The sequence below is a fragment of the Lichenostomus cassidix genome, chromosome Z, assembly GCF_008360975.1.
Source record: "Lichenostomus cassidix isolate B80296 chromosome Z, HeHo_3.0, whole genome shotgun sequence".
Taxonomy (NCBI): domain Eukaryota; kingdom Metazoa; phylum Chordata; class Aves; order Passeriformes; family Meliphagidae; genus Lichenostomus; species Lichenostomus cassidix.
Genome location: NC_139511.1, coordinates 71624450 through 71644411, shown reverse-complemented (window position 1 = coordinate 71644411; position 19962 = coordinate 71624450). Strand labels below are relative to the sequence as shown.

Here is a 19962-nt window from a genome sequence, read left to right as displayed (position 1 = left end):
ATACAGAAGCAGTTTAGTCTAAAGAATTTTTTGTGTGTCAAATGGACAGAGGCCCAGAAACCCATTTTATATAAGCATTGAGGTCTGAAAGCTCTTCCTTGTCTCTGACAAAAAAAAAGAACAAAACCAAAACCAGAAACCAGACACCTACAACAGATATGAATATATATGTAGATTGGCCATTATGTCTTACTGACCAATAATTTGACCAATGGCACTATGGATCCTCTCTTCAGGCCCCTTATCTCACTGTCAAAACTGCTTTTAGATTGGGTCTTCTCCTCCATGCACCCCAGTAGGTACCCAAATAAACACAGCAGACTCGTGTGAACATTGGCTCAAGAGCACATATCCAGGGAAGGAGGGGGAATTGCAAAGAAAACCAGTGAACACCCTCAGGCTTACATGCCTGTGTGCTTGGGAATGGTGAATTATGGATTCACCTGAGCCAAGACTGTGCCATGGAGGCAAGTAGGCATCCATGGCTGGGAAAATCACCTCTTACCAAAAAATTCAAAGCATGGAGATCCAATATTTTTAGTTAACAATAACCAAAGGAAACATTTGGGATGTGCAGCAGTGGGACACACAAGGTTAAGATGAATTTGCAGACTGAAAAACCTGTCTGGGGAGATGTTTGTTCTTCTCCCATTAATTGCATTTTACAAATTCTGGACCAAATTTTGCTTCTAAAGGGAAGCTTTAATACAGTGGGACCACTAACCCTCTGACACACTAGTGGTGATAACACAGAACAGATTAGGTTAGAGTCAGGGCCAGGCTGAATTTGTTCCTGGGCTCCTCAAAATACTCGAGCAGTGTCAAAGCTCACCATAAGCTCTGGCAACTCACCCCTGTATGTTTTCCACTCAAGCATGACACTTCCTTTTTGACCTCCTCCTGAGCCCCTCAGTATGTTTTCTGAACAGGAGTTTACTGAAAATGATCTTCTGCTGTGCGTGCAGCCAACTCACAAAGTAACCAGGTAGAGTCATTCCCCTTTCTTTTAAAAAACTGCAAATCCTAGTTCACTAAAAATAGGGTTTTATTTTGATAATTCTGCCTGTTAACTGAATAGGTAATTCCTCATGCTCCTCTCTCCTGGAAGGTAAGGGAAAATGATAGACCATCCAGAATTTTTCCAGGCTGTCCCCTCTGTTCATGCATTGCTAGAGATGATACTGTATAATGCATGACTTACCTGCAAAGACATTGGAGGAGTAATGAAATAAGCAGATGCTCTGTCAGCAGGCTTTTAAAACATTGGTATTGCAATCTGAGGTGCAGTCAGCCATTACATGATATGTCCTTTATTTATGGAGCTGATAAAGGCTCTATGTCAGAAGCAGTCAAGCTGCCTTTTCACTTTCTGCTTTTCTTCACATTTAAGAAAGTGAAGAACTTTCTTTTAACTTAAGAAAAGTTGCTGTCTGGATACTTTGTTCTCATGAAAGCTCCAGATTTGGGAGGAAAAGAAGGATTTGCCTCCAGATTCATTTACTAGAGGCAGAGGTCTGAAAACCAGACAACTTAATCTAACAAATCATTGGGGTTTCCTCATCGTAAATCCTCTCCTTCAAGCACACATGATGTCTGAAATAGGTGGATCTCCCTGCAGTTACCTATTTCTCTTCATCAGTTAGAAAGGGAACCAGAACCACTAGCCCAGCTACACCACAGGTTACACCACCAGAAAGAGAGTCAGAACACTACAGAAGCTCACACCAACAGAAAAAAAGTAGGTTAAAATCAGATATTGGAAAAAAATCTTAACTGTGAGGGTGGTGAGGCCCTGGCACAGGGTGCCCAGAGAAGCTGTGGCTGCCCCTGGATCCCTGGAAGTGTCCAAGGCCAGGCTGGACAGGGCTTGGAGCAACCTGGTTTGGTGGGAGGTGTCCCTGACAATGGCAAGGGGTTGGAAAAAGATGAACTTTGTTGATCCTTCCAGCCCAGGCTGTTCTATGATTTGCATGTATTCACTCATCTATAAATTCAATTTTGCATACTTTTCTATTGTCAGTATTGTTCTAGATCATTTCATGACAATATAAACCACATTTTCCCCTAATCTCTGTTCCAAGCACCGATGACATTTTAGAAATCAGGGGGAAAGCAGGCACGGATCAAAGGGAAGGATGGTGTTAACACTAACAGCCACCATACGAGGAGCATTTTGCATTATAAATAAAACAGTGTTGCTCAGCTGCACGAGGAGTGAGTTTCTGAAGTCACTGAGCTGCTGTGGCTCAGGGGAAGGTTTCAGTTCATGCTCAACGCTGTGCTTGATTACTGGTACATCACCCAAAGGCTCACAGCAAAACAGATGATGGGACACAGAAAAGCTCTTCTTCCTAGCGCAGCAGAGAGAGCTGCTGCTTGCTGACTGACAGCTCCCCAGCCAGCTTATGTGCATCTAATTACCCAGCCACAACCCAAATCAAAATGCCCCATTGCAGCTGGTGTCTCACTTAATCCATTCATAACACGAGCTAATTAGCATTGATGTTTTTGGGCAAGTTTATTCCAAATGTGGTCAAGTCCCAGGCTTTCAGCTTAGTTGCTAGGACCCATTGAGGATCTTGGGAGAGGCTGTGTTTCTGCCCAGAAGGCATTTTTCTGTCTTGCTGATGGAGAGACTTAGGAGTCGTTTCAGGGGAAGATGTTGGGCTGGGCTGAGACGAATACTGGCATACAAGCAGTGCTGTTAAGCTGTTCTCTCTGCTAAACCCTGCCTCAGTGCAGGAGGGTTTGTAGCAGAATCAAGGTATTTCATAATTTTCCTTGTGCCTGAATTCAAATGTTCTAATTGTATTAAAAAAAAGGAAAAAAGAAGAAGAAGAAAAATAAGATAAAGAGGAAGAAGGAAAAAGAAGAAAAAGGAAAGAAAAAGAAAAAAGAAAAAGAAAAAAAGAAAAAGAAAAAAAAAAGAAAAAGAAAAAGCAAGCTTGGAAAGTGGGAAAAGCCATGAAACAATTCCGTATTTTATGGTATTCTTTGTGAACAGAGCTGAGAAAAGAGGCCAGTTACCAGAGCTTTGCATTTCCTTTTCAACCTATGGGATTAGAAGATGAGAGCAGGTGCTAATGGGAATTTTGCCCATGGCAGAAAATCAGAATCCTAAATCTTCATCTCTGGAAATCACAAAAACCCTTAGCAATGATCTATAGTGGCTGCACTTGGAAATTGGTGATATAAGGAATTGTCACTTGGCAGAAAACTGACTTTCTGCTCCTTCAGCACACCACAATTTCAGTTTAATTTGTAACAGGATGCAAGTGTAAATGAACTGACAACAGAGCTATCAGCCATTCTGTTGGTAACACTTGGAGCAATAGTTTCGATTTGACTAGACACAGCTGTCCACTGCATGGAACGACCTTTAGCCCCATCCTTGGCGAAATTCAATTCTCTCCATGTCTGACTTCGTCCATGGGGACTTGAGTAGCGGAGCTGCCAGAATAATCAGTGCATTGCTTAATGACAGGCACTCCAACAAGCAACGCGGCCGTGCATTGTCAGGAACGGAGTACACAGCTCCGGGGAAGGGGTGGGGAGGGGGGAACCCCCTTGTTATTCAAAAGGAAATAAAACGGTTGTATGGGAGCAAATGCAGATGCGTGCAGCCGCCTCTGCTTGACAAGCGTCACCAATGCGCTGGCACCTCGTGTGTGTATGCAAATGTGGAGTTTTCTTGTGTGTTTGTCAGCAAATATGCATTTTTATTAGATTTCCCTCTGAAAAAAAAAGGTGGGGGGGAAAAGGCTGGAATCCTGCTGCTGATCTGTATTTTACTGCTGGAAAACAAATTTTCTATTTATATGAGTCTAAACATGCATACATCCCATATGGTGATGCTTGCGTGGCCATCCAGATGTCTGTCATCTGACATGTGTACACACAAATATATAGATGTACACAATTTCTCTGTGTTTACTACACTGGCCACTGCAATAGGAAATATGTATATGCTGCAAGCGTCAAAATATAGGAATTTCACAACTTTCACAGCTATTTTTAAAATAAGTGGGAACTTATTTTCTGCTTGAGTGAGTGTCTCTCCAGCAGTGTGAACGAAGCACTGCCTTACACATGGTAGTAAAGACATGCCACCATGGGATTAACATGTATGTTCTCCAGCCCACATCATGGACCCACAGGGATGAAGCCAACATGTCTTAATCTTTTAGCTGTTTGATTCAGCAACCTGAACCAAACCTGCTCTGTCCAAAAGTGGATCCATCCTTCCCTTCAGCAAGGATCACCGGAGGTGCTCCCTGCTTGGGTTGGCAAGACTTGCTACAACCTCTGCTAGTGGGAAATTGCAGGGATGATGCACCAACTCCACCTGCCCCACGAGCCCCGAGGGATTTCTCCCGTTGCTATTTTTGCTTTGGCAGAGCTCTGGGCCCAGGTCTGCGGAAGATTCGCGCTCAGTTATTATTCTGACCCGCTGCCAAGATTTTCCTGAGAAATACAAGGCAGAAATGGGGAATGTTGATCTTACACAGCTCGTAACTCAGCCAGAACAGAGGGGAGGTTCATGGGAGCGGAAAAAGGCATGTCTTCGGCTGCAGGGCTTTTGTCCCTGCTAGAAATTCAAAGGTTCTTTTTCAAACAATAGAGATGTTACTGCTTGTTTGAAAAAAAAGTCCACAGAAATAAAGACCCTATGAAAAATGTTGATAATGGAAAACCTTAGGAACGTAAAAGTGCTGGTCTTCATTGGTAAGAAAACAAGAGTGTCTCCAAAATTCTGTGAAATCACATTACATTGGGGCATATTAAACTACTGAAATGCAGGAGTCACTGCCCTGTCACTCTCCCCCTACTAAATGCTTCTGCTATTTATTGAGGAAAGGGAAAACCAAAGAGTGGCCTGGGTAGAGAAAAACCTTAAAAATCATCCAGTTCCAACCCCCTGCTGTGAGCAGGGACATCTTCCACTATCCCAGGTTGCTCTGAGTCCCATCCAACCCGAACTTGGACACTGCCAGGGATCCAGGGGCAGCCACAGCTTCTCTGGGCACCCTGTGCCGGGGCTTCAGCACCCTCACAGCCAGGAATATCTTCCAAATATCCAATCAAAACCTACTTTCTTTCAGTTTGAAGTCATTCCCCCTTGTCCTGTCCCTCAATTATTAATGCTAAAATGAGGCAAACTCAGATATCCATAAGATATTCATCCTGGTTTCCAGCAGGGTGACATGTGCACAACTAAAAATAAGTATTTTCTTCCATATATATATATATATATATATATGCAAAATTTTAATTTCCTCATTCAACATCCACATTTTGTTCACTCTTCAACTAAACACAAACAGGCAAAACAGAACGTTGACAAAAATTGTGAAATAAGTGGTACATAAACCAAACTCTTCATGAACAATCTTTCCTTTTTTCCTCCACTATCAAATTCTTTTAAGCACTTGAAATAGTGTATTTCTGTAGGCCCTAGTGAAACAACACATTGCAGAGCAAATATAAAGTCTCTCAACAATTTAGAAAAACATAGTTTTTTACAGCCCTGAGAACTAGAATATCAAATTGATCTGTAGATTAATATACTCTTCCCAGAATAGGTCATTGGAACAAGTAATGTAATGGTAAAAATGGAAGGTAGTCACCATAACACTGAAATGAAAGAGCATTTGCCAAGTCTACTGCCTATCTCAGTGGCCTAAAACCCCTCCTGGAAAATCTAAAATGTGCAACTGCACAAAGCTCCACATGTACATACAAGAAAAGTACTAATCACAATGCAATAATACTGGTGGGACTCCAGAAACTGAGTTAAGTGGGCAGGAATTGCTGCTTCCATCACTACTGAAGAGGGAGCAGGAAGAGAAGAATAATTCTAGTTCTCAGAGAGAGAAGAGAGAGAGGGAGATGACATGGGCATTTCTTCTCCTCTCCAACCACCCTCTTCAACACAAGTCTTGTCCACCATCCTCCAGTTCCTTCAAATTTGATTTACACTCAACAATTATGGAAAGGATTCAAGGCCACAGTGACAGCTGTGCTCCCTCAGGAGAAGCAGGGACTAGGACAAAGCAACTCTGCTTTACAGTTCTTCATGTTCACCAAAAGTCCACACCTCCAGCTTTCTGTCTTATAGAAATGCCTCACCCATCCTTGAGCGCTGGAAATGTGCACTCATTTACTCACAAACAGGGAACTCTGCCAGCAGCCTCACAACCTGCAGATTTTGATTGCATTAAATTGTTCCAAAGCAGGTTTTCCTCTTGAGCCTGGAGTAGAAGGCAATTAATTAAGACCCATTCTCCCCTCTGTCGGATTAAAGCAAATTAAATGGCAGCAGTAGGACAACCTTGCCTGGGATAGGGATTCATGGAGAAGCAGGGCTTTCTCCCTCTGTCTGCACAGGAAGCTGATCCTATTACTTTGCTCAGCTGAGCTTGGATCATCTCTAAAAGGTGCCCTAAGTGTTATTCTGCAAGACTGGGAAGTGCCACCTCCCCTTCCCAGACACAGAAGTCCAAATACAAAACAGCACAGAGAATTTCTGTTCAGCCCCTTCCACTGGAGTTAAAGAACTCTGCGCTGGCAGTTGAATGAAAACAGAAATTGTACAGAAAATGTATGGGAAAGCTCCTCTTTAACCTGTGTGTGACTGTCAGGTTAAACTGCAAAGCCACCATTCCTTTCCTAAGGTCATTCCTTGCCTCACTAGTGAGGAAGGGGAGACAGAGGATTATGAGACAGCCCTCTAAGATGCCACATCCTCCTGGAAATACCCCTGGCATATGGTCCCTGCCCCGGTGTGAAACAGTCAGAGCTAAGCAGATGAGTGTTGAGTAATTTCTAAGAAATTAGAGATAGGTAAATCGATCAACTAAGTGAGAGCACCAAATGTACACTGGATTAATCTACTCTTCGGAGAGGATTAGAAGAAATTTTATATGACTCAGAGACTTTGCCAACATTTTCTATTTCATTCTCTAATTTCCCATCAGGAAATCAAACTCAAACCACTTAAATGCACTCAGGTCTCTAGTTCTGCACAGATTGAAGACTACAGTGATACTCCAACTCAAGAGACATCTTACAAACGCTCCATGAATTACCTGGAAGCTTGGCTCAGATCCTACAGTGGGAATTTAACCTGCTTGAAGTGGAAATCAGAGGAAATCCTCTGCTAGTGGCTCCTATTTGCAGTTGTAATGTGCTAAGCTGGGGAACCACATTCAGGGTCAACCCATCAGCTCAAGCAGAATCTTCACCCTGGCAGTGTCACAACTGGTACAGGACTGTGGGCTGTGGAAAATGGTGATGAAACTGCTTTCTTGTTTTCAAGAGATGCGCAGAAAAGTGAAAACAACAGCAAAAATATTCTCCTTCTAATTGAAAACACAGTACCAGTTAATGGTCTTTGAAGTGAGTGTGTGTGTGTTTTGTGGGGGAAGGGGGAGAAATGGATCGCTGTAACCAACACCCCAAAGGACTATAAATCAAACAGCATACAGCTGTTGGTATCAAATATAACTCCTTTTGCACTACATCAAAAAGTTTTAATTAACAGCTAATTTATTCAAGTGAAAAAAAAATTCCCTTGCACTAAATAACTGTATTATAACTGGGGGACTAGCCTGTATTTTCCCCCTCTCAAAAGCATGACAGGAGAGGAAATTGAGCCTTTAGAGAGCAGCAAAGTAGAAAAATGGATCAAATATTCAGGGGGCTTGTTGATTGGCTTTTTGAGTCAGCAGAGACCGAATCAGCTCATTTAATAAAAAAAGCCACAGGGTGAGGTCTGTTTGCTCTAGGACCTAGTTTTAATAAAAATGCTTATAAAGACAAATGGCAGTGGCTGACACCAGGCACGGTGTGGACATGTGTTGCACAACCCTTCCCACATGATGGTGTCACTTCAGCTCCTCTGTTTTGTCATCCATGGAGAGGTCCTGTGGCACAGATTGTCAAGGGAGGATTCAGTCATGGGGGGATCTAGACAGAACAGCCAAATGTCTTCAGGGTGGCTGTTGGTGGTCTCTGAGCAGACACACTTGGGAGCTGCACCACACTTGAATCCCAAATGTGAAAGGCCAGGCGGGCCAAATCAATTCTCTTCTTTCCCTCCGGTTGAGAATCATGGAATTGTGGTGTATCCTGATTTGGAGAGACCCAAAAGAATCATAAAGCCCAACTGAAGGCAGGTGTTGGTGCAGCCTGTGTGATTCATGTGCCCAACAATGCTGCTCTTCCAAGTCAAGAGCCCATGCATGACCATCCCTGACCTCCAGAACCAGCAGGGCCACCAGAACCATGCAGCATGACCTGGGTCCCACCCACATCTGCTGCCAGCACTACTAAAGCAAGAATTTTAGGGATGTTGCTTTTTTTTTTCCTTTTTCCTTTTATTTTCGTCCATAACTTTGTGCTAGTGACAACTAACTAATCTCTGTCGAAGTAAGGTAAGTGCCATTATCCTGCTCTAATGGCTAATGAAGCTGAAGCAGAGTAAGTAGTTTACTGGTTGTCTCATCTTCAGGGTCCCATCATGCATTTTTTACTGTTCCTCAGAGTGCACCGAAGTTTCCCATTAATGCTGCCATTGATTACAGTGTACAATCTTCAGGGCAGAGACTGTGATTTTCTTTTCATTTGCTTAATGAAAAGCATGCTGCCTTTTAATTCCTCTGGATTCTGTTGCCTGGGTGTGAGGTGGGAGCTCCAGTGATGGGAGCAGAGAGGGGACAGACGTGTGGCTATGCCACGTGGTGTGCATGAGCCACCTGAGGCTAAAGCACAACCAGGCTGCAGCCTCAGAACCTTTCTGATATTCAGACTCACCTCTCAATCAATGCCTGGGTAATGCTGGTCCACCACCACCCACAAACAGTTATGAAAACTCCTTATGTATGTATTAAATATAATCAGGTTGTGACATTAATGATTTTTAGTAATAAAATAGTTAAAGGGAAGCATTGGGTCTGCTGCTGTAAATGTCAAACTGAACTGACAGGTGCAACCTGTAAACATTATCCAACCCAGAGGACAATAATAATCTCAACACGGTTAATTGATTCGTTTGTGGATAAAATTAAATAATTGGGTAATCATTCTAATGATATACTGCACTATAAGAATGATTTGAAAGGTGGGTAAGATTTATTTTGCCTTTGTGACAGCTTTATCCTGCTAGACATCAAAAATAAAAATAATGTTAAAAAAATCGCTATAATTCATAAAGAACACTCCAAAAAGCTTAAAAAGAGCTTAAAAACTGAACATCTTAAATCTTTTTGATATATTTCAAATGCACAGGTATATGCTAAAATATGTTTTCCGTACAGATTTCAGAGGTGATTTTCACAAGTGACCTTGTTCAAGCTTTCAAACCTAAATTCAAAGTTTCCACACATATAAAGCTCTGAAAAGATGTATGTATAGGTTACTCTTAAAAAGACTTTAGTTAGTTTAATTTGGTCACCCTCAGCCCTAAGCATCAAGGCCATGAACAGGATAGCTTTACACACAAAACTAACTATCGTGGTCCTCATCTACCTCCAGTGAGTAATTACACCAGTAAAGACTAACCAGGAATTTGTTAGGTAAGTTTCTCAGCTGCCAAGAACAGGTTCCAGTATTGACCTGAACTGCTTGTGTAAGAGAAAGGAAAATCAGAGAACATGACATTTCATGGCTGCAGGGAGAGAATTGTTTGGTGGTCAAGATACCCACCTAGGCTCAGGCTTGCCTCTCCAGTGACTACAAAGATGAAGACTGCTTCATCTTTTGTGTCCTGATTTATAAAAAAAAGGTGTTCATCTCTATGTGAAATTCAGCAGACTGTGATGCTTGGGATCCTTTGGGAATTATGAATTATGGAAAAAAATAGTTTTCAAGAACAATCTTCTGACTTGCTTCCATCAATGATGACTTTAAGTGCAGTGCATAAAATCTGACGACTCTATGTTTGGCTTAAGTATCTTTTATTTTTGGCCATAAATTGTCAACTTCCTTATAAATCTGGGCACAGAATATAAATATACTTGGTAAATGGCTGCTTGAAATTAAGTAAAAATAATCATACACAAGAGCAAGATCCAAGCTAAAAGAAAACCTGCTGGCATGCGGAAGACTCTATTATTGTTATTGTAATTGAAAGTCAATGCTAAATCCATGCTGCCCCAAAACTGAAGAGTCCCCTTCTCCCACCAAGTGACCCATTTGGGATGAGTGGAACTTCACCTTGCCCCATGCCCAGATGTGGGGAGGAAAGGGCATCATGGGTGCTTCAGGCTGGGGGAACTCTAAGCACAGCAGCATCCTTCGTTCCTCAAGGGCCTTTTTGCATTTTGCACACTTGCTCTGTTTCCTGTCTTACCTCATCCCTTCCCATTCTTACCCCCTAAACAATAAAAGCTCAATGGGAATGCAAATGCAGCTCTCCATTTAAAATCCCAGCCGAGAAGGCAGTGTGTCACCCATATTTATGAGCTCTAAATGGCTTTTATCAAAGTGAGGTCGTACTAAATCACCCCCAAGCTGTCATAAATACAAATGACTCGACATAGTCTGCAACAAGCCTTCGGGGGAAAATTATATGATCTGCTGTTGCAGTTATGCTATATCACACAGCGAGCTCATATATTTCCACTGGCAAGGTAACCTGATCCTTCAGAGGACACTAATAGGTGAAAGGGGGACGAGAGGAATAGTGAATCAAGCAGTGTGTGCCTGCACGTGTGCACACACGCCTGTGCACACACCTCCCAGCTCAAAACTCCTCTCCCTGGGTACAAGAGGAGGTTCTTGTGGTTTGGAGAATGAGATTTCTTTGGCTGCCTTAATGGAGACGGGAAGCTGCCAGCCAAAAGAGTAAGATCCAGGGGCTCACCAGGGTATTTCCTATTTTAAAAATTCATGCGAAAGCATGAAAATTATTAAGATATGAACCAGAGCTATCCAGACTCCAAAGACTGGACCACTTCCAAGCAAATTAAAGAAGCCATTCCTCAATCTCAGCTGGTGAAGCCCAGGATTATAGCGAAGTCTACCGCAGGATAAAGAGGAAATACTTATAAAGGAGGCATGAACTGGGCAGTGGAAAAAATCAGTGTGGGCTCCTGAGATAAGGGGCAATAATTACTTTCTGTTCATTAACCTGCTTTTTATTTACGTGCAAACATAGAAACACACATACACAGAGAAGGAGAAATTCTGATCAAATACCATAGACAGTGATGGCAATTTGGGGGAGCTTCTAGAGGCAGAGTTTGGGACACCTCACTGAGCACCAAACCCACTCAGCTCTTTGGAGGCAGCCTGGCCATGATTTGATGTGACAGCACAGGGGCTCAGAATCCACAGCTCTTCCAAGAGTCACACTGGGATGTTGCATCACCTTACACGTGAAATAAGTCAACGCCAGTGACTGTTCATATTTTTGTATCTGGGCTGAAGACAGTGCCTCTGTCTGCTTGGCAAATGGTTATAGTGATAAGTCAGGTTGGGTTTGCTATCTCTAACGTAATAGAGGCAATATGCCAATTTTCAGCAATCCAGGTCAGATATGGGCATTTATAATGGTACCCTTCTTGGAAAATGAGGTCTCTAACATTAAATCATGTATTTTAATTAAAAGCTGAACTTACTGAGCTTAAAGCTACTAAACTTGATTTTCAGTTGCTGCGAGCCTGGTGGGAAGCCAGTTGGACAGCACAGCCATTTTCCAGTGTTGAGCTTTTCATAAACGCTCTGCTCAGGAAACCTCCTCACTTAGGAGCTGGAAAGACAGCCTGGCAGAAAGCATGCTTGACCCATTTATCATCAAAAACTTTGATAAGAGCAAAGCCGTCAGAAACCGTGTTTTGAACTCCTGTTGTGATTCACTGAGCTGTTTCCCCCAGGTGCATCATCTCCTGCCAGTGTTAGGGGTCAGGCAGCCTTGCCTGGAGCTGGAGGGTGAGGGTTATCAGCTCTGCCCTGCCTGCTGGAAGAACCCAGGGAGTAAGAGAGCTCAACACGCTGCCTGAACCAGCTCCTCGCACTTCAAGAGCTCCACCAGCTTCCACAGCTGGTCTGTTGGCATAATCTCCCTCTGCTCAGTTTCATGGGAAGGGAAGCAGGAAAGGCACAAGGCACTCTTGCAAAACAGAGAGGTGGTGGCAGGCTGACCTGTGCCGACGGTCAAGCAGCGAGGCTCGCCATCTGAGAAAGGCCATCTGGAAACTGGCCAGCTGGCTGTCTGATGTGATTAAAGACAAAATATGAAATGCTTCAGAAGAGGGAGAAATAGGATCGCAGGTCTGGGTTGCATAATCTCATGCATTTGTGTAACCAGTCTAAACAGAGCGTGTGAGCTGACCAGATGTTTTTCATTTCAGTGTACAGTGCTGTGGAGCAAATCAGAGACCAACAAGTGCCAAACACAACGCTGGCTTTGCCACCACTGCTGTAATCAGGGCTTGACAAAGGGCATTGTCAACCCCAGTCTTGGGGCTGACAGGTCAATCTCCTGGCTGGGTAAAGAAGACAAACCATTCTTTACACCAAGTGCCTACATCTGAGGTAGTATCGGTAGTAGTTGGTAAACATGGGGTTGGGTCTCAGTCATTGAGCCAAGCATCAACAGAAAAAGAGCCAGCAGGATTGTGTATATGATGTGATCCATTCTGGGAGTGATCCATAATGTAATATGTATTTATTTAGAGCTGGATACTGACTTTGTGCAACAAAACCAGCCCATATGAAAACATAGGGGAAAAAGTAATACACCCTCATTTGATTTTAGCATCATTTTGGTTTGGCAACACTGGGCTCCACACAAGGACCACTACTCGAGGACTGTACAAAGATGAATTGGGACAATACTCTGAAGGGGTGACCAATTTTGCTTTTTTAGGGGCCACTTGTACACACAGATTGGTATACACAGGTCTGTGATGGAATAGTAAACCTTAAGCAGATGCAATTTGGATCTGTATTTACATGTGTGCCTTACACACCCACCCCTGTCCCACACCAGCCTTGGTGGATACATTCACTGACCACCACAGCTCTTTGGCACCAGAAGAACAACCCACTGTGCAACCTAACAGAGCCTTGGGACAGCAATTGGTAATCTCTGCCTTAAACTCACATAGATAAGGATTAGTTACCATGAAGAAGTTGCACCACTTTTACCACATGGATAGCATTTTACTGAAGTAACCATGCTTCTAGACCACAGTTATGTAAAAATGAGAGGAAAAAAATATCTCTAAAGGCATCCTAATTCTCAGAACTGTGTGTAATCTAGGTGTCATATGACTTACTATTGTTATATTACACTGATAAAACATGGGGCGTTGTCCTGGCATAAAATCTGTACTGGGTTATACAGACCAGCCCTTCAAGAGCTGCATGTGAAAAACACTGTGGTGAGTGTTGTAAGTAAAACTTTGAATGCTGGTAGCTAATGGAAGTAATTTTTTTAAAGCTAAGTTGACTTTTCTGAATGCTCCTCTGTATTTTTCCTTTTATTTTTTACTATCATATGGAAGGGAATATGAAAGCAAGTTTGCAAATCCAGAGGCTGAGATCCTGTCCCAGGTTGCAGCAGGTGGTACAGCACAGCTGGGAAGCCACATGGTGCTTCCCTGCTTTCAACTTCAACAGCTCCAACAGCAAGGGAGTGAACCTTCTCTCACTCCACTCAAGAGAAACAAACCCAGATTTTAAAACTGTGCTCACTGGGAGCATGACAGCAGGAGGAACCAGGCTCTGAGTGCCACCTCTGTGCAGAGCAATAAGCACAACACCAAGGGGCAATGCTGCATCATTACCTTTGACATGCAAGTCGTGGAATCCTAGAATGGCTTCAGCTGGAAGGGAACCCCAAAGCTCATCTTGCTCCAACACTCTGCTATGGGCAGGGACACCTTCCACTACACTCTGTTGCTCAGTTGGTGGCATCCCTGACTGTGTTCTACTACAAATTGTCCCTCACCAACCGGATTTTACTCACAGAAGTAATAAAACCTCTGAGATCTGACTGAAGAACTTTCATAACCTTTTTAGAAGTGAAGCCAATGTTCCTAAAAGGTCCCCAATGACAGCAGTGAGAAACATCACTGATTTGCCTTGAACAATACAAGCTGGAAATTTCTTAAGTTCTAGCTTTTGTGCAAAAGCTTTGCTTCAGTGTTTTATCCATTTCTTTGACTCACAAGTCTGCCAGGTTTTGCAGTCCAGCTATTGGACTAGATTAGCCTGAAGTGTCCTTGTTTCTTGGGAGCAGAAAAAGTTTTTCTTACAAAATTCCCAGTTTACATAATTTAAAAGCTTGGCCAATGTTTTTTAATATTTCTAAACATTGTCCACCCACAGGTGGCCAACATCTGGCTTGTCTGGATCCTCAAAATTCCCAATGGCACCACATCTGGAGCCTTTTTCTAATCTCTGACTTTTTATCTGCAGGTCAACAGCATTTCAATTGTACAAAATATGGATTAATTCGGTATTTTGTTAGCAAGCATGGGTTGTTACACTAAAGAGAAATGAAACAACTGAATTAATACACCTGTACAAGTTTCAACATAAGCTAAGTGCAGTCAAAATGCAAGTATTGCCATCCACTGCTTCTTTTAAAGCCACTGCATCCCAATACAAAATTATTATAATGATTATTCCAGACACAATCCGTGTTTGTTCATGTTTCCTTTTCATGCTTATCTCCTTTGAGCTTATCTTAGGGGCTAGAACAACTTACCCAGGAAGGAATTATACCAACGTTTGTTCTATGTGAATAATCAAAATGTTATATTTGAAACTGCTCTGGGGATACCTCTCTGTTTATTTGCTTCTTGAGGTGGTAAGAAGGATACTTTTCATACTACAGTTTGTACCAACAGAAATATTTTCATTTACAGTAAGAGTGTGACAATGGCTGTGGCGTTAAATATATGACTTTTATGGTGGTATGGTGAAGATATTTTACTGTACAAATTTAGGGTTTTTAAACTGTTAGTTTGTTATGAGTTTACACACTTGTGAGACACAACAAACGTGCTTGACTAATTATCATAGACTACAATAGGAACAGGTATCAGGTGTAACTAATCACAAGCCCCATGGTGTGAGCACTTACTGGTTTTAATAATTGTTTTACGATTATGTAACTTGTTTTTTACTTTTAGTTTAGTTGAGTTATTCTTTGAATGCTTTTTTAGTTAGCTAAAGTAACAGAAGTGAGCAAGGATTTTACAACGGTAACAAGACCCTCACTTTGCAAGGCTTTTTTGCTCTGCGGCAAATAACAATGATTTTAACATATGGATCAAGCCTACTTTTGAGTCTTCTACTTGCTAAAATATCAGGAGAGAAATTTTACCTCAGACAAGCCTTGTAGTGGTGACTGCCTCTAGAAAAGACAGCATAAAACTTGCAGGCACGCCTTGTTAGTAGGTGATCAGAGCACTTTTTGGACCAAAAGAGAGCAGACAATGAGCATATAGGTGACAAAATGCTGACCAGAGACATCACAGGAGATCAACCTTCAGCTGATCTGGTCAAAAGCATCTTCCAGGTAGTGTGGATTTTCAGTGAGTTAATTAGTCCATTCATTTATTAAAATCTTATAGTTTTAGAAGTCTGTGTATTGTACTGGCATGAGTGAATGTCACTGCTATTGTGTCACAGTAGTGTGGGGATAGACAGGAATGCTCAGACTTCTGGCACCCTGAGCAGCTTGACCCGGTGGGTGGCAACTCTGACCACAGCAAGGAGGTTGAAACTGGATGTTCTTTAAGGTCTCTTTTAGGTCTCTTCCAACCCAAACCATTCTGTGATTCCAGGATTATGTACTGGAAAATCAGTGTAACCCAGGTGAGTTGCCCAGGACTGTTCAGTCCATCTGCAGCTTCCTCACAAGAGGAAGAGCACAGGCAGACACTCTTCTCCCTGGTTACAGGGACAGGACCCAAGAGAATGGCATGAACTTGTGTCAAGGGAGCTTTAGGCTGAGTTTCAGGGAAAGGTTCTTCCCCCAGAGGGTGGTCTGGCTCTGGAACAGCCTCCCCAGGAGGTGGTCAGAGCCCCAAGCCTTACAGAGCTCAAGGAGCATTTGGACAATGCTCTCAGGCACATTGTTGTGACTCTGGGGGTTGTCCTGTGCAGGGCCAGGAGTTGGGCTTTGATGATTGTTGTGGGTCCCTTCCAGCTCAGGATATTCTATGATTTTATGATTCTATGAATTCTTCACGTTGGGTGGTCTCATTTACTGCTGCATAATTATGTGTTATGATGGCAAAGTGACCTGGCTCAAATATGAAACCCTTTCCCACATGATTAGAAAGTTTTTCATCAGCAGCTGAAACAGAGCAGCTTTATTGGTGCAAGCTCTTAGCTGACACAGGCTTCACTCCTCAGTCTTTAGCTGGCCCTAGTAATGCAATCTCTGAAGAAGATTTGGTCACCCTAGATGACCAAATCTTAGAGAACCCTTAAATACAATACAGAACTCTTAAAGTTAAAAAAAAAATCAGAAACATATCAAAATAACACAAAAAAAAAAGAGTGGCACAACCAGAGCAAGGTTCAACCACAGGAAGAAGCTGCTTCAAGAGCACAAGACTGTGATTCTCTTTCAGGTGAGATTCATGAATCTCAAGGCCAGCAGAGACCTGAGAGAATGGACAAATTTTTTTTTGCTGAATCAGACATGAGGCAAGAGTTACTGCTACCAATCCATGTCCAGCTGGCTCTTCTGGACAGGGATTGCTGCCAGCCCAGTTTTGCTGGCTGTCTCTCCATCTGAGTGATCAGAGTGGGTCCTGACCCACATCTGCTCTCCAACAACTCCAACTCTTTTGGATGAACAGCTAAACTGAGAGAGCCAAGCGAGTGATCTCCTGAAACCACGGGGATGGAGAAGACATGGGAACAAACAGCCCAGAGCACGACCTACACATCCCAGATCTGCTACAGGGAATGTTTTATCTGACCTTTCATCTGAGTTGTCCAAGCTGACCACTCAGTTTACCCATCTATGCCCTGAATGTGGCTCAGAAATTGCCTGGCTCAATGCATCCTGCAGGTTACACAACCTTGCCTGGAGATATCAGCAGAGCCTAGGCAAGTTTTGCTCAAACAATTACCCTCACTCTTCAAATGTGTTTACCAGCCCTGATGCAGGCAGGCTGGTTACAGATTCTATTTGTTCATGCACCTGGTCTGTTCCAGGCAATACAGAAGATCCAAGAGACAGCAAGCTGCCTTTCACTATAAAACTAAGAGGTCTCACTGCTATATGCAGTGTCCTAGAAGAAATGAATGTTTGAAACATCCAGTAGGCACAAGAAGAAAAAAAAAGACACACACACACACACACACACACACACACACACACACACACACACACACTCTCATTCTGCTGTTGCAATCTTCCCCCACAGACCTCCTTTGTCCCTGTAGCTGCCATTGCCCCCCATAGCCCACACTCCCCTCTGTCCTCCTGACCCCTCCTCTCCCTCCATTCATTCTTCCAGAATTTATCCCACTTCTTTGACTCGGCATGTGTCTGGGCAGATATCCAAAAAACCTCCCTTCAGCAACCGGGGGGAGGAAATTCCTCCAACTCAGCCCAAGCTCTTTCCCCTCACCCCGCTTCCCGCCTTCACTCTCCCTCTTTTTCCTCCTCCTTCTTCTCTTTTAACATGCTGAATAATTGATAACACTCTCCTTGCCTCACTGCTGCCTGCTTCAGCCGTTTTTACTTGGCATCTGCAGTCTTGTAGGGAAACAAGCTCTCCAAGGCGATGGGGTGTTGGGGACCCCCTTTGGTTCTTTTCAAAAATTCAATAAATAAAAGGAAAGAGGAGAGAAGCACAAGGGAGTCTGGAAGGTCTGGGGAGGCGGGGGAGGAAGGGAACAGTTAGAAAAAGCCCTTGATTAGGACGAGTCCAAAACAAACAACCAAATTAAAACCAAATCCTTTGCCTGTCCCCTATTCTCCGTTTGCCATGGAAAAGTGAGTGGAAAGATTTGTTCTTTGTGTTGTTTTGCATTTTCAGGCCCAAACTTAAGGTTTGTGCAGAACTTCTAGCTTCTTGTTATGCTGTCATTATGAATGAGCTTGTTGTCTGAAATTCACACTTTCTGGAACCTTTCATTTACTTGAGGATCTTGGACTTCATTTAAAAACAAAACTGTGTTTGTCTTTCCAACAGCAGAAGGAGGTTAGTATAACCTCTGATATAACACCTTATATGTCAGCATCAAAAAACATAACTAATTTTTATGTGCCATGCCACTGTGCCTTATGTTTGTACATCCATGAGAGCATCCTGTCTTCACAGTTCTCAAATATCCACAGGATGCCTTGCTGGTGCCTAGATTTTGATTAGATGTTCACATTCACTCTATAATTCACATTTCAGGCATGAAGCTTGTTGAAATGGATGTTCAGGCTGTGTTATTTTAGCCTAATCTTAATATAATACATGTTTAATATAGATGTAAAATACAGAATCTTGGAAAGGCTTGGGTTGAAAGGGACTTTAAAGATCATCTCATTCCACTCCCCTTGTACACTCCCTGCCATGGACAGGATTGATTTACACATATTATGTGTAATAAATTCAAATTAATGACTTAAAACTTTAATTATCATCACCATTATTATTGTTATTATTATTACTACTACTACCACCTGAAATTCAAGTGAGAACTCATGGCCTGTACCATAATCAGCACATCATCACACTGGGCAGCTTGCTGAGACAGCAAAGCCCTGAGGCAGTTCCAGAAGGATGGGCAAAAAGGAAAGACTGTTATGCCCATTTAACAGAGGGAATCTGGAGATGCACCAAATTATGATGAGAAGAGTTTATCTAACTTAGACATCCAAGTGTCTTTTGATTCCATACTCCATCTCTAGAGAGTAAAACAGCATCTCCAGAGTTCTCTGAGAAAGCCCTTGAGTGACTCTCTCAAATATGATATGACTGGAGGATGTGGAAAGTTCTGTCTTTTTGATTCAGCCAACATCACCCAGAAAGTCTCAGGCAGAGTTGAGATTTTCTGCCCACATATCTCACTCCCTAGTCCAATGCCTGAGCAAAGAGAGAGAGAAAAAAATATCTATTTTTCTTAGCTATGCTACCTGTCTTCTCAGTAACAGAAAAATTGTTCTTTCAACCCAGGAGAAACAGATAGCATAAACTCTTCATATTTTATTAACCAAGGTTCTGAGTTTTGAGGCTCTGCCTGAAAATGAAAGGTAGGTTTCTGTGACATGATAATTCAAAGTTAAATAAACAACTCACTGGTGTTTAGAAGAAGTTACATTTAAACCTTAATAAGACGGAAACAAAACATAATAATCAGCAAGACGATTTTCGTCACTTATTTTTAAATTGAGGCAAAAAACCTATCACGTCAGTTACATCTGGGAGAACTCTGTGTTGAATATCTATTCCTTGGTAGCTCATAAACTCCCAGCGTCCTTGCTGTAAGTGATCTCCCTCTCCTGGGCCTGGAGGATGCTTGTCATTTCTGTGTAGGTAGCAATCTATCTACCTGCTGCAAGCTGCTGACTACCTCAACAGGATTCAGGGAAGAGAAGCCCTCATTTATTTATTTGAAACAACAATAAAGTGCTGTTGGGAAATTTCAGATGTATATCCTTGTCAGATGTGTCCGCACTGAAGGTCTCCTAATGCAAAGCTGGTAATTACCAGAGGTGAAATATCCAACACAAACAACCAACCTACCCCACCCAGCACTCACCCAGCACCACTGAATGACACATCCCACAAAAATAATAGCAGTTGTAATCTATTTCTCAAAGAAATTTCCTGACAGAAGGCTTGCTTCCCTTGAAGGCAAGTGTTAATAGTGTCCTACAAATTCAGCATGACCTTCACAAATAATTCATTGGTATCTGCAGCCTGAACATGTACAGACTGGGAAACTGAATTGGTTTTATAGAAGATAGTTAGCTCTTGATTTCTG

The 19962-nt window shown here is 42.6% G+C and overlaps 1 protein-coding gene across 4 annotated transcripts in view; it reads right to left on the bottom strand.

The window, feature by feature from the left end:
• The window catches only part of SETBP1 (SET binding protein 1), a 269168-nt gene that overhangs the window by 158979 nt on the left and 90227 nt on the right, over window positions 1-19962 (bottom strand). The window lies entirely within an intron of this gene.